The 14,862-nt window shown below is 42.0% G+C and overlaps 1 long non-coding RNA gene across 1 annotated transcript in view; it reads right to left on the minus strand.

Annotated features, from left to right (window-relative positions):
• LOC132489154 (uncharacterized) overlaps positions 1-14,862 on the minus strand; it is a 221,622-nt gene that overhangs the window by 71,254 nt on the left and 135,506 nt on the right. The window contains exon 3 of the long non-coding RNA XR_009531847.1: positions 1,293-1,399. This is a non-coding gene — a long non-coding RNA (uncharacterized LOC132489154). The remainder of the gene's footprint in view (positions 1-1,292; positions 1,400-14,862) is intronic.

A 14,862-nucleotide genomic window follows, 5' to 3' on the forward strand; every position in this document is an offset into this window, starting at 1 on the left:
ACTGATGAACATTCTAGGTTGTTTCCAGTTTTTCTTACTCTTATGAATAAAGCTGCTATGAATATTCATGTACAAGTCTTTTGACATGTTTTCATTTCCCTTAGGTGAATATCTAGGAATGATATTCCAGGGTCATATGATAAGTGTATGTTCAACTTTTGAAGATGCTGCCAAACTATTTTCCGAAGTGTCTGTGCCATTTTACATTCTCACCAGCAGTAAGAAGTCTTGTGGCTCCATACATGCTCCAACATTTGGAGTTGTGACTACATCTTAAATGACTTATTCTATTTTACTTGGACCTTCTGAGAATTTCTTCTTCTCTCCCCCATCCCTCCAATTTCTAGAACCTCTACCATTCCATTTAGTGTCTCTGGAGGGCAGAAGTAAGGTTAAAGTGTTTATTATTAAATTCCAAAACTTGTTTTAAATATATTTTAAAGTGCTCATATGGAAACAATCTAAGTGTTCATCAATGGATGAATGGATAAAGAGGATTTTCATATATATATGACAATATTATTCTGCCATGAGAAGGAAAGAAATCCTGCCATTTGCAACAACATGGATGGAACTTGAGGCCCTTATGCTAAGTGAGATAAGTCAGACAGAGAAAGACAAATACTAATACTGTAGGATCTCACTTATATGTGGAATCTGAAAAAAGCCAAACTCATAGAAACAGAGGGTAGAATAGTGGTTACCAGGGGCTGGGCGGGTGGGGGAATTGGGGAGACATTGGCCAAAAGAGTACAAGCTTGCAATTAGAAGATGAATAATAAGTCCTAGAGATCTAATGCACAGCACAGCGATTACAGTCAACAATACTGTATTGCATACTTCAAAGTTGCTAAGAGATGAGATCATAAATGTCCTCAGCACACACAAAAAAATAATTATGTGACATGATAGAGGTGTTAGTTAATGCTACAGTGGTAATCATATTACAATATATAAGTGTATCAAATCAACACATCTTAAACTTACACAATGTTATATGTCAGTTACATCTCAATTAAAATAAAATAAAATGCTCAAATGATGTCAGAAGCTCATCTACCAGAGAAAGTTCTTCCACAGCAGGATCGCTCTTGTTTATGTCACTATAACCCACACATACAAATATACACACTTAAAATCTTCTTATCTTTGGGCAAATGTGGCTCTGGAATAATTTAATTACAGCAGACAAAGGAAAGAAGAAAAAACCCAGCTTCCTTTAGACACTAAACTAGTAGCTTCCAGGACCTAATTTTCAACAACTGCTCAGAAAATGGAATTGTCTGGCTCACCTTCTGTGGTGTCCTTCCCGCTGGGCTTGTTTTCAGTCACTCTTGAGCCCAGTTTGGCCTCCATATTGCATGCCAGTCACTAAATTCACAGTAGCCAACCACTGTACCTGTAAACAGATTCGTTGCTTCATAAAATTTATTGTCTAGGCTGTGTTTCATTCAGTGCTATCAGTTCTTGTTTTAGAAAATAAAATCTCAATCTGTAGCAAAATGAAGAACACACACAAGGTATTTCATTACGAAGATTTTGACTCAGGAAAATAAAAACCTCATGTACTTTAAATTTCCAAGATTTCAACATAACCATGTTCTTTCTAGGATTAAAAGAATAATAATAATAAACAACAAATCTTTGTGATGGAAATGCCAAGGTCTTTTTAAAAGATGTGTAAATGATTTCTTAAGGCAAGTAATGGGGTCTATCAGGCTCTGAGGTTCAGATCATGTTTGGATGGTCAGATTATATTCCTTGAGGAGCCTACAGTTATTTTCCAAGCCCCAAGTATAGGAAAATGCAAACCTTTTTTTTTTTTTTTTTTGCCAAATACTTTCCCGTTTTAAAGCCAAGTAACTTAAGGAAGATGTTTATGCCACTACTCCTTTCTACTTAAGTCATTAAATGTTGTATGCCATAAACTCTTTGATACCTTTGAAAGCCATTTGCAAGGGCTTTTCTGAGTTCTTTTTCTTAGAAACAGAACATTTTTATTTTAAGAGTAAATTAGCTTGAACATCAGAAGTTTCCACTTCAGGTGAAAACGCTGAACCCAGGAGGTTTGGGTGAGTTATGAACTTGACAAAATGCACGCTCTGCCATCCCCAGCGATCAGTGCAGCTTCCAGCAATAGAAATGCAATGGTCAAACGCTGCAGGAGCAGAACATGGCCAATCACTGTGACAGGCAGGTGATCAATAACGCTGTCAGCCTCTTCTTAAGGTCTGGAAGGACAGAAGCCCAGGGGCTCCTCAACACTCCAGTAAATGAACAAAAACAAACGCCTCCACCACAAAAACAAGACACTATAAACCCAAGCTAGAAACTCTCATAAATATGAAAGGTTTTTTGCATTCTTATATATAAGCTGTTATATTTTTGTAAATAGTAATACTGTTTCACAACTGCCTTACTATTTCATAACTATATTTACTATTATATTTATTATACAACCGTATATACTATTACTATGATATATATTACATACCATACATAACTGTTATGTAACTGTATACACTGTTACATTTCATAACTGTATATACTATTTCACAGCTACATATTACATATGTGTGTATACATGCACACACACACACATATATATATATAAAAGAAAATACATCAAAATGTTAATAGTAGGGCTTCCCTGGTGGCGCAGTGGTTGAGAGTCCGCCTGCCGATGCAGGGGACACAGGTTCGTGCCCCGGTCTGGGAAGATCCCACATGCCGCGGAGCGGCTGGGCCCGTGAGCCATGGCCGCTGAGCCTGCGCGTCCGGAGCCTGTGCTCCACAACGGGAGAGGCCACAACAGTGAGAGGCCCACGTAACGCAAAAAAAAAAAAAAAAAAAAAAAAAATGTTAATAGCAGTTGTCTTTTGGGATTGGCATTAGAAGTCTCTTTATGTTTCTCTTTGTGCTTTTTATTTTTCAAGTTTGCATAACAAATGTGTATTACTTTTATAATTAAAAAAAGTCACTCAAAAAGTTAAGAAAAAAAAGATGAGGAACAAAATCTAACATGACCCAGTTGGCACAGTGTGTTGGACTTGGCCTGGGGAAGGGCCTTGAACTTTAAGCCCTGGACACAAAGTTTAGCCTTGGAGCATTCAGCGTCTTACATGAGGCTCTGTGGGCATCTGTATGGGAACCTAAGCTCAACTTGTCTTCACCTCTTTTATTCCAGGGACACTGTTAGGGACTCAGTTACTTTACAATGCCTGTTCTTCATGGGAAAGCAGCCCAGACAACTGATTAGATTATTTTAATCCCTTATTTAGAAAAGCCCAAGTTGCTACAACTGATGTTCTATCCAACTGGATGAACACAAAGTGAGTAGCCAAAAGGTTCAGTAATTGCTGTTACTAGAATATATTAATTACTCAGACAGAGGTACAGCATTTTAAGTCCATGGAATTCACTGTCCACTGTACCAAGCAGTAGAGAAAAATATCAAGTAGATTCAAATCTCATTTGAAGAATGGAAGAGAAATAAATATGTTAGCATTAACACAAATGGTAATATATAAATAAAGTAAAATTTCTATTAGAGCTATTGATCCTGCAGAGTGTATTAAACCAAAGGTAGTACCAGGAGGAGGTGTTGCAACCTATTCCCTGTACTAGACCCCTCAAGGCAAATCTGAGCATCAACAATGTTCGGCTTAAAACAATGATAAACCAGAATGACAATGTGTTAACTTCAGTGAGAAATCCATTTTGTATGGGGACAGTAATATATCAATCCATGTGACTAGCTCATGGCATAGTGAACTGCATAGGCATCTGAGCTAGACAGATCTGGGTTCAAGTCCTGGCCCCTGCACTTAATTGCTGGGTGATCTTGGGTAGACACTGATCCCAAGGTTTAAGCCTTGGTAACAACAAAATGTTACTGAGGTGTTTTGTATTAAATTAGATAATGCATACAAAGCACTTGGAACATTGTCTACATATGGTGAGAGCTCATTAAATGTTAGCTATTATTATCCCATTTTATAGATGAAATTCAAAAAGGTGGAGTAATTTGCCCAAAGTCCCAGAGATAAAACACAGATGTGAATCCAAGTGAACCAGGTCCTCATATACAGACCATAGATAATGAAAAAAAATGCTAATAAGTTCCATATTATCAGAAGGAGATTCAAATGTATTCTCATTTCTGTAATATTTATAATCAACCCTGACCCATGTTGGGGGAGGAAAGAAAAATCTCTCAAATTACCTTTCAAAGGTAATTTGAAACCGCCTGAATTGAGGGTGGCATATTCAGTTGTACAAGATGTACACTGCACAACTCTAGAGTCTGCCTTTTACACAGACAGCAGCCTTAAGGTTACCTGACTCATGAACTGCAGAACCACTGTTATGCACTGGGATTAAGAGGATACTGGGTGTCAGGAGCTAAACTGCAGAAGCTATATATTGTTAAGGAGCTCCTGTAGATATAATCAGAACTTTCTATCATTTCCAGAAGCACAGGGAATAGTGCTCAGTACCACTACCACCTCTTTTTGCAATGCTAAACAGTTCTCTCTTCGGAAAGGACAAAGCACTTTTATAAATAGCTTCATAATACCAATTGTTACTTTGGTAGTGCTTAGTCACAAGAGGATCCACTGTTTAAAATAGCTCTGGGCCAAAAACCTAAAATAGGATTTTGATGTATACAATAAGTGCTCTGAGTGATGAAATGATTCTAAGAGAATTCTTCTATGAAGCAAGAACAGGCCAGTCATCAATATTCCCCAGCTGCCAGGACTGGGTGGGCTGTCCACTTGTGGGCCTTAGTTAGAGCTAAGGCTCACCCTCATTGTAGTATTTATTGCAGTGCTGAGCATGTCCGCCTGTGTCCTGGGAGCTTCCCAAGCTGGGAGGCTCCGGCGAGCCAGAAGGACTGTGTGTCTCATCTCTGCATTACCAGTGCCTGGCACAGAGCAGGGTATCAATAAACGTTCAGTGAATGGATGAATTTATAACTTCTGAGGAGGCCTCTCTGATTATTAACAGATCCCATATTTGTAGAAAATTTTGTTGCGAAACTGAATTTTTGTCAAAAATGAATCAGAATGACTTGCCTGACCCAGGGCTGATGCTAAAAAGCTTTTCCTCCCACATCACAGCCAGCAAAGGAAGGCCAGGCACTGGAGAAAAATCCCAAGACTCTCTGGGATTCTCATGATATTGGGTTCATCCCAATCTAGTCCAAGAAGACATGTTCTGTTCTTCACTTGGAGTAAGGCATGAAGTGATCTATCTCTATAAGTCTTCTCAGGACCTCACTCGTGACATTTACCCTTCAAAACTGTCACCAGAGCTATGTTCTTTCAATTGAGTCCCTTCTAGGAGGACACCGTAATAACCGTACATTTATCTGTTTGTGGCTTCCTGAAAGTCTGTTATGATGCAGGCAGAACAAATCTATTTCCACACTGTTCAGTAGCCTTCCCCCCACTCTTTTGGCCCACTGTTATTTTTAAAAAATATATAAGAAAAATATTTTAAATATAATAATTAGTAATTATAATAATGACATAAATAATTTTCGTGACAGACACAGCTAGGATACACACACACACTACTATAATATATATACAAATGTGTGTGTGTGTGTGTGTGTGTGTGTGTTTACACAGTAGGCCCTTGGTACCTGCAGAGGACTGGTTCCAGGACATGCCCCCAGCAACGGATACCAAAATCCACGGATGCTCAAGCCTTCTATACAAAAGGCATAGTACAGTTGGACCTCCAAATCCGTGGATGCAGACGGCTGACTGTATATGCTAAAAAACTTTATGTATTTTAAAAATCTCAGAAAGTCCTTACAATAACAATACCGTGTTAGTTCTGTTCACCAATTCAATTCAATTGATGGCGAATCTGAGGCTCACTAACTCCCACTGTCACACAAATAATAAGCTGTGGCATGTGGATCAGATCTCAGACCTGCCTATAGCCCAAACCCCACTCTTTACACTAAGCTTCACCAGTAAAGCCACAAAGCTGCCCCCACCCTGTTAGGTTCTTAACGTATCTTTTAAAATTCATGCAATCCCCTCCCAACCTTCCAGGCTCCCAAATAATAAGTAACCAAATAATAAGATTGTCTCCCAGGGTGAGATTCCATCTGCGCGATGAAGGGTGCACACCTAGGGCTTTGATTTAATTCTCTTGCACTAAACTGATTAAGTGCAGAGCAGTTTAGAATCTTTTATAATTTTATTAGATTAGATCATTAGATTTCAAAGATGAAATGAATGGAAGCCTGACCTGAGACTAAAACAGCCAAATCCAGCTGCATGGAAGGTTCCTCAGGGCTAGCTTTCAGGACTCAAACACTCAATAATACTGCAAAGCATGACACTCTGAACAACAAGGATAAAATTTCGATATTAAAATAACTTTTATGGTGCCAGGAAATACAGTGACATGCCTTTGTCTTGAAGCAACATGCTTTTGCTTTAGTGAAACCATAGATTATCGATTCTCAGACTCGGGAACACCGTCCTAATGGACTTGGTCTCGAGTTATATTACTACTCCAGCCATTAACTCAAGCAGCTAAAAGCAAGTGACTTCATCTCCTTGTGCCTTATCTCCCTTGAACCTTTCCCGAAGAATTTAGAAAAATGAGGGCGTTCAATTAAGAAAACATTTGAGCCCACATGTAAAAGACACAGTAAAATGGAAGGTGTAGCCGCTTCTTATGCTTCTTGCTGGATTCTCAGGGTCAGAATTCCTTGGGCAAAGCCCCTTCTGTAATATTTCAACAGACACAAAAATAGCATCAGGTGCATATCACACCTGGCTCAGTCCTGAGACGGTCATTCTTCTCTGTCTCTGTACTCGTTCTTGAGGTCCTATAAAATGTTCAAAACTGACCACATGGGAGTTCTCTCCCAGGCCTCTAATTTCTAGCCCTAATTCCTCATCCTGTCCTGAATTTTACATCTCCAGTTAACCATGGAATATCTCTACTTGGATATAAAAATTAATAATCCAAGCACTGCTTTGCCACCCTCCTCTCCCAATTTCTCCTTCCATCCATGGTACCAGGTTCTCCAGGCTCAGAACCTCATCCTTTTTCGCCTCCCACATCAGATCAGTCACCATGTCCTGCTCATTTCTGTTGCTATTGATATCTCCCTTTTTATTTCTTTAGTTCCACTCTTAATCCAGGACTCTTTACCTTATCTCTAATTTTTTGGCAGTTGCCTTCCACCTCATCCAGATGCCTCTGATTTTTCTCTATATTATTCTACACATAGATCCGTAAGAACTCTCCTCTTGACTGTCATATAAACTCTGATTTCCATTATGGGGCCTTGCGCTCTTTTATCTGTTCTCCCTACTCCATTACCCTCACAAGTTTCTTCTGCATGTTACAACCTTAACATGGGCCCTGTCCTCCAGACAAGCTTATTTGTGTTCTGACTCCAATATACTGCTTGCTTGTTCCTATTATTGGTATTCCAAAAGAATTAACTGAATCAAAGAATGGATGGATGGATACACAGAATGGGTGTATATGCCCAAACCTGAACTCTCCTCTACTATCTCTGTCCCTCACCACAATAATCAGAGCAAAATACATTCATAAAGTCTTTGGACATGGATCATCTTCACAGACTGCTGCTACTCAGAATTGATGTTATTCTTCCCTGGGTTCCTGTCTCAGACATATGATTTGCAGTTTCACATGTGTGTGTTCTCCTTCCTTGTGGCAGAGATTGCTAGCTCTTTACCAAACCCAGTTCCTCTTCTTGTATGTAACTGGGCATATAACTGGACTACATTTCCCAGCCTCCTTTGCAGTTGGCTAGGTGTAGCCATGTAACTACTGGACGATGAAATATGAGTGAAAGCAATGCGGGCCACTTCCAGGCTGTGGAAGCTTAAGACCAGGTTGTACCTCTCCATGCTTCTTTTTCTGTTTCCTCTGGGGTGGGGAAAAGCAAAGAGCAAGTGGCTTTGGGAGTCAGGTGTTGAAGACTGAAGAGTTGCCACCAGCCTGGGCCCCCAAAGGGAAGAGTTAGCCACTAACCTGGAACATTTCCCTGGATGAGAGTATAAAAACTTCTGTATTTCTGGGGCCACTGAAATTTTCCTGGATCTTGTTACAACAGCTCAGCCCTCTCTAAATAATTCATTCCTCAACTGGATCACGAGTGCCCTGAGTAGCTTCAGCAGCATGAGCAGTCAGGACTACACCTGGATGTGAATCAGAGCTGCAGAAACACCTCGAGTAGGACTAGATAATCCAGCTGAAGGTATAAAGCAAGGTGGACTAGGCTGAGCTCTGGGATTCCTCCTAAGTGTGGATGTAGCTGAATCACGGACAAGGAAGAAGACATCTTAGAAGAATTAATGTGTGATCAGTGCTGGAGACTGTTGAGGCAGAAGCTTGGAGAATAGATTAAAAAAGCACCAGGGATCATTCTCACTGGGTTTGGTTCTATTGCTAAGTTTGTAAAGAACATTGAGCCCTGTTCTAGAAGAGCATGGCTTTTCTTCTAATCATACCTGGTAAATCAGAGTCTTATTTCTGCAGCTTCATGATTATTTCCTTATCTGTGCCATCTCCCAGGGATAGCACAAGGTTGGACTGAAATAAAGTCTTCTGAGTCCCTACAACAGGACGGGCTAGAGTCCTGAAAGCTGGGTTTGGGGGCAGGGCTTAAACTCCATTCACATTGCCAGGACAGCTCAGGCCAGGCGAAGTGGCAGAAGGCTAAAGAAATTCAGTTCTGGACCCCTGGATTAGACCCCCTTCCAGAGGATTGAGGGTACACGGGAAGATCTGAGGCTGGGGAAGGGGTGCACTGGAGAAGCATGTTGGCATTGTGCCAAGGCAGAGGAGAAAGCAATGGAGGTAGGATGGGTCTTTAGGTCACTAAGGAACTGAAATTTGTAGATTTCAGGTTCATTCATTGGAAAAACAATTATACAACATCTTTAAGTTCCAGGAACTACAGACGTAGAATTTTGATGCTACGTAAGCATCTAAAGAAGCAGTGTATCCATTTTTTTAATAAAGCTAAATGGAAACCAAGAGCAGAGTGTATGGCCATATCTCTCCACCACAAGGTCTTCCTTTGTTGAAATTGTTGAAATTTTATACAAGTGTTTCAGCTGGGCTACTCTGAAGTCCCCATCTTGAACAGTCCATGGGTAGGAAGGGGATGAGGTAGGGAAAAGCAGCAGCACAGGGAAAAGCCATGATCTATGGGTAAGAGGAATCCCCAACCAGGATGTCAAGGTGTAATTATAAGCATAAGAGTCTCTAATGTGACAGCTGGAAGAGCGGCAGATAAGAGAGCTAAGAATTGCTCTTGAATGAAGAGTCTTCTTACTGCAGGAACTTGTTTAGCAACATGAAATCCAGACTGGGCTGATGGACAACATCATTCCCTGGTCAAAAAGCCAGGGGTTCTGATATCCTCAGACCAAAGCTGGAATTTAATGACAAAGCCTTGGCTCTCCAAGTCAGAAGCTAGGCAGACATTTGTCTGGAAGTTAAGAAAGAAGACAAAGAAGGGTCCTTACACGTGACCAGAGCCAGCACAAAAGGATGCTTGGTTCCCTCCATCTGTTATTAGGTCTCAAGTGAAGCCTCTCTTGCCAGCAATGTTCCCACAAGATCAAGTCATTCAGTTCTGTAACGAGCTTATGTCAGGTTATAACTTACGGCCCATACTGAATTTAGATGCTCTATACCTGCAGTGTGAAGAGACATCTTACTTAGATCCCCCAAATTTGTATGAGTAAGGCCGATAATGCTTTCTTCACTGCTAGAAAAACACACTCTTGGGAAAGGAATCATTAAACTCAACCACTCAAAGGGAAGTGACTTTGATAATATGATATAGTGTTCATTCTAGGGATGTTTATACTTTAACCAGCCATGAGAAGTCTTTATCTCAAAGAGTCAATCAACCAGGTTGAAGAACTGGGAGATCAACCTAAGTCTAATAACTAGGCTCTCCGACATGTTCACCTTTCACCAGATAGGCATATGTAGGGAAGGGCTGAGGTGAGGATTTATGGGATTTTATGTATGGAGAAGAGCAGTGAAATAGAAGTTAAGGATGAGGGTCTATTCCTACCTTCAAGAGTAAATAGCTGTAGGACAATGTCCAAGCCATTTAACCTTTTTGTAACATATACTGCATGAAATAAGAATAACAATACTTTTTGCTCTTACATGGGTATTATGAGGGTCTAGTGAAGTGCTAATAGGTGTGGATAATCTCACTAAATATGTATGAACACAAAACATATTATTGTGCTAATGCTGCCAGCATGGGAGTGTGTGTGTGAATTTGTTAAACAGCAATGTGGAAAGTAACACAATACTTTATACTCTACACAATACTTTACAGTAATAATTCTCAGCTTGTACCCCACCCCACCCAAGCAGCAGAAGGTGACTCTTCCCACCAAGGAAACAAAACACACACAGATATACTGAGACACAGAACATGCATGTAGGACAGCAAACTCAGGTTAGAGAGAGAGCTGCCAGGCCAAGGAACAGATCAAAGTTAACCCATGATAAATGAGTAAAATAGTCAGACAGGGATTTATTGAATTTATGCCGTTAATTTTTTAAAAATAGCCTCCCACAAAAATAACTGACAGGGCCTCCCTGGTGGCGCAGTGGTTAAGAGTCCGCCTGCCGATGCAGGGGATACGGGTTCGTGCCCCGGTCTGGGAGGATCCCATATGCCGCAGAGCGGCTGGGCCCGTGAGCCATGGCCGCTGGGCCTGCGCATCCGGAGCCTGTGCTCCGCAACGGGAGAGGCCACAACAGTGAGAGGCCCGCATACCGCAAAAAGAAAAAAAATAAAATAAAATAACTGACAAAATCTTGCTATTGGGTTGGCCAAAAATGGTTCGGGTTTTTCCATAACATCTTACAGAAAAACCCAAACGAACTTTTTTGGTCAACCCAATACTTAAAGTAAACTTTAGAAAGCAGAAATAGGAATAACCCACAGATATCAGCAAGTGATTTGAAACAAGGATGCTAATTCCAGGGCAGACATCCTGGTGAGATGTGATGGAAACCAGGAGTATGATTCATGGCCTGAAATAAAGTGTAATTAAGGAATGGGTGCCTTGTCAGTTTCACTAGCTGACTACTCCAGAGAAGGACGGCCACAGCTGTGCCATCCATGGTGTGAGATAAGTAGCATTCACAGCTTGTTTTGGTGCCACCACAGTGCCAGGTTGGAACATTGACAGCCAGGACCTGGGGCTCGAGAATGAACCTAAAAGGAGGGGGAAGCTGAGATGCCCCAAGGTGCCTGAGAAGACAACTTCCCTTCAGCAGTACTGTGAGTTTACTCCTCCCCAGATGAAGGTTGGCTGGGGTCCCAGTGATTTCCTGGGAGGGGCTGCACCAGACACTATGGACACCCTCATTCCTTAGTGCACACCAGGCTGGTGTGGTCTCAGGAAGCAGAGTGCTTGTGTGTTACAAGAGAACAACTCTCCATTTTAGAGTTAAAGAAAAACTTAAGGAAGTGAGTGACTGCTTTCCATAGCCTGCTTGCACCCTGCATGTGCTTCACAACTTTAAAAGCAACTGGAAGGCAAAAAGTTAATAATAGTTAAACATTCAGACAGAGTTGGAAATGGATTACTTTTGTTCCTTAGAGTCTGTGTAGCCAGCTTATGTCTTTCTTTAGCAAGGGATGAGGACCACAGAAATTGCAAAAGAAAGCTTCTAGAGAGCAGTACTTGGTGAGCTGTAATACGTTTACTTATGAATTAGCCTTTAATCAACAGATTTAATATTAATTAATAATTCATAAGCTGCTCTTTGCATAGAAATGACATAATTATGTCTCTGATTCAACCCAAAGTGTCCACTGAAGAATGTGTAAAATGTTAATTAGTAGTGAAAGGCAGTTAGGAAAAAATTTCTTTTAATTATGTAATAATGCTCATTACAATGGGTAATCAACAAAACTGCCAAATTAGTCCTCTGGTGGCATTTTTCTATATATAGCAAATAAACTTTTGTTTGAAGAAAATGTGTGTTTGAATAGACTGATTTTGAATTGCTTTCCTGAAAGGAGCAGCAGTAAATCCCAGAAACAGTTAGAAATGATCTTGTGATCTTTCAATTCTGTGAGCCAATAAAGATGGGTCAGATAAAAGAAGGAAAAAAGTCCCAAGTATTCCTCCAATAGTTGAACAAGTGCTCAAAACTTCCCCTGATTTGAACAAATGTGATATTATCTTTTGGAGACCTCAGCTGTTTCTGAAAGAGTTCAGGTAGCAGAAGCATTATTATAAACAGGGTATTAATGCAGCACCTATTGAATACAGAACATCAAAGAAAGAGAAAATGTGATCCCTGCCTTTTATTGATAAGACCTCAAAAACTGAGTCTCCATCCATCCTACATGTGTGAGCTCCATGGCCAAGAACTCACCAAACACATATTCATGAGCAAAGATGCAACTTCATCCATCATTCATCATTCACTCATTCATTCATTCTGCAAAAACATACTGATTGCTTTCCGTTTTCAGGCCCAGTGCCAGAACCACAAAGATGGCCAAAGCATGACCTCTGCCCGCACAGAGCTCTCGGAAGTAGTTTGAGGAGTAGATCTGAGGTCTGAAAATCGAACCATCCTAGGCTCCCATACATTGTAGCCCCATCCTCACCACGTCATAGCCCTGTGAAGTTGGGCAAATAACTTCCCTAAGGCTCAGTTTCCTCATCTACAGGAGGATGATTTTATCTACTTTGTGGGGTTCTTTAAAGGTTTCAATGGGTTAATGATGTAAAATGCTCAGCCCGTGCGTGGCAGAAGGCAATGCACAAAGACTGCCTCTTCTTTATCCTTCATGTCTTGGGTGGTGGTGATTTGTCAGCTTCAGCTGAATTTAATACACCTTATGATATAAAGACATTTAAGGAATGTCTACGGAACTTAATTCAAATTAACCAACATTTGTATTAAGTGCTGCCCTAGATGCAGGGAATATAAAGGGGAAAGCTCTAATCCCTCCTGCCAGGACTGTCAAACCTACTTCTCCTTGTCCTGGGCCTTGCGCCCGCACTTTCCACCCATCCTACTTGTCCTCATCCCTCCTAGGACTTTGCCTCTATTAGGTCGTCATCTGTGATCAGTTCTCTAGTCCTGAGTGAATCTCTCTGGCCACTTCTATTCCTCCTCTCCGCAAACCCCCAGGTCCTGACCTCTGCTGCCCATCAGAACCTCTGCTCAGGGCTGCAGAGGCCAGACTCATAATGCTCCTGCAGGGGCTCAGGTCAGACTGTCCTAACCCCAATGAAGAGAGTGGAAATTCACTCCCTCCCCCACCTTACCATAGTCCTTTCCATCAGGAAGCAAAAGAACACAGCTCTGCAGACCCTGGCACTCCAGCCGGGAGCAGGAAGTACAACCCTTTGGTCATCCCACTCTGGCTCAGCCTCTGAGGGTCCCCTTCCAGCTCACTCCCACCAAACAAGTGCCCAGTTGGCCCTGGAAGAGTTGCAGAGCCTTCAGGCTCACCTCCAGATGAGCGCAGAGCTCCAGCAACTGAGTGGGGGCAATTGAGAGGTCTTGGGCACTTTCTGATATTCAGTGGCTCAGAGTGCCTGGCCCACAGAGGGTGCTTAATACGTGTAGAATGTACAAATGCATGAATCTGATATGTAAGCCACCTGCTGTCTACCAGCCTGTCCCAAAGCTGGGTATGACCAGAGTTTAATCACCCAGCTTAAGCAGACTTTCTGAGACCCACTCTGCCAGGAGGCTGTTAACTGTCAGACTTCATGGCTCTAGCAGAGGCACTGAATCATCCTGGGGCATATGAGTCCATGACAAATGCCTAGACCCTGAACTGGAATGAGATGATTCTGCCATGGTGGACACGGTCCAGGTTGGATCAGGGATCCATCCAGGAGCAGCGTGCCCGGGCTGAAATGTATGAATCCATGCCTAGAGTAAGCAACTGATGCTGCTGAGATATCCTTACCATAGTTTCCTGCTGCCAGGACATCCCTAGTTTAAAAAGGAGGATCACAGCAATCCCACTACTGGGCATATACCCTGAGAAAATCATAATTCAAAAAGATACGTGGGGCTTCCCTGGTGGAGCAGTGGTTGAGAGTCTGCCTGCCAATGCAGGGGACACGGGTTCATGCCCAGTCCAGGAAGATCCCACATGCCGTGGAGCGGCTGGGCCCGTGAGCCATGGCCGCTGAGCCTGCATGTCTGGAGCCTGCGCTCCACAACGGGAGAGGCCACAACAGTGAGAGGCCCGCGTACCGCAAAAAAAAAAAAAAAAAAAAAGATACGTGTACCACAATGTTCATTGCAGCACTATTTACAATAGCCAGGATATGGAAGCAACCTAAGTGTCCATCAACAGATGAATGGATACAGAAGATGTGGCACATATATACAATGGAATATTACTCAGCCATAAAAAGAAACGAAATTGAGATATTTGTTGTGAGGTGGATGGACCTAGAGTCTGTCATACAGAGTGAAGTAAGTCAGAAAGAGAAAAACAAATATGCTAACGCACATATATGGAATCTAAAATAAACGGTACTGATGAACCTACTGGCAGGGCAGGAATAAAGATGCAGAGGTAGGGCCTCCCTGGTGGCGCAGTGGTTGAGAGTCCGCCTGCCGATGCAGGGGATACCGGTTCGTGCCCCGGTCTGGGAGGATCCCATATGCCGCGGAGCAGCTGGGCCCGTGAGCCATGGCCGCTGAGCCTGCGCATCCGGAGCCTGTGCTCCGCAACGGGAGAGGCCACAACAGTGAGAGGCCCGCATACTGCAAAAAAAAAAAAAAAAAGATGCAGAGGTAGAGAACAGACTTGAG

Source organism: Mesoplodon densirostris, chromosome 4 (assembly GCF_025265405.1).
Source record: "Mesoplodon densirostris isolate mMesDen1 chromosome 4, mMesDen1 primary haplotype, whole genome shotgun sequence".
Taxonomy (NCBI): Eukaryota; Metazoa; Chordata; class Mammalia; order Artiodactyla; family Ziphiidae; genus Mesoplodon; species Mesoplodon densirostris.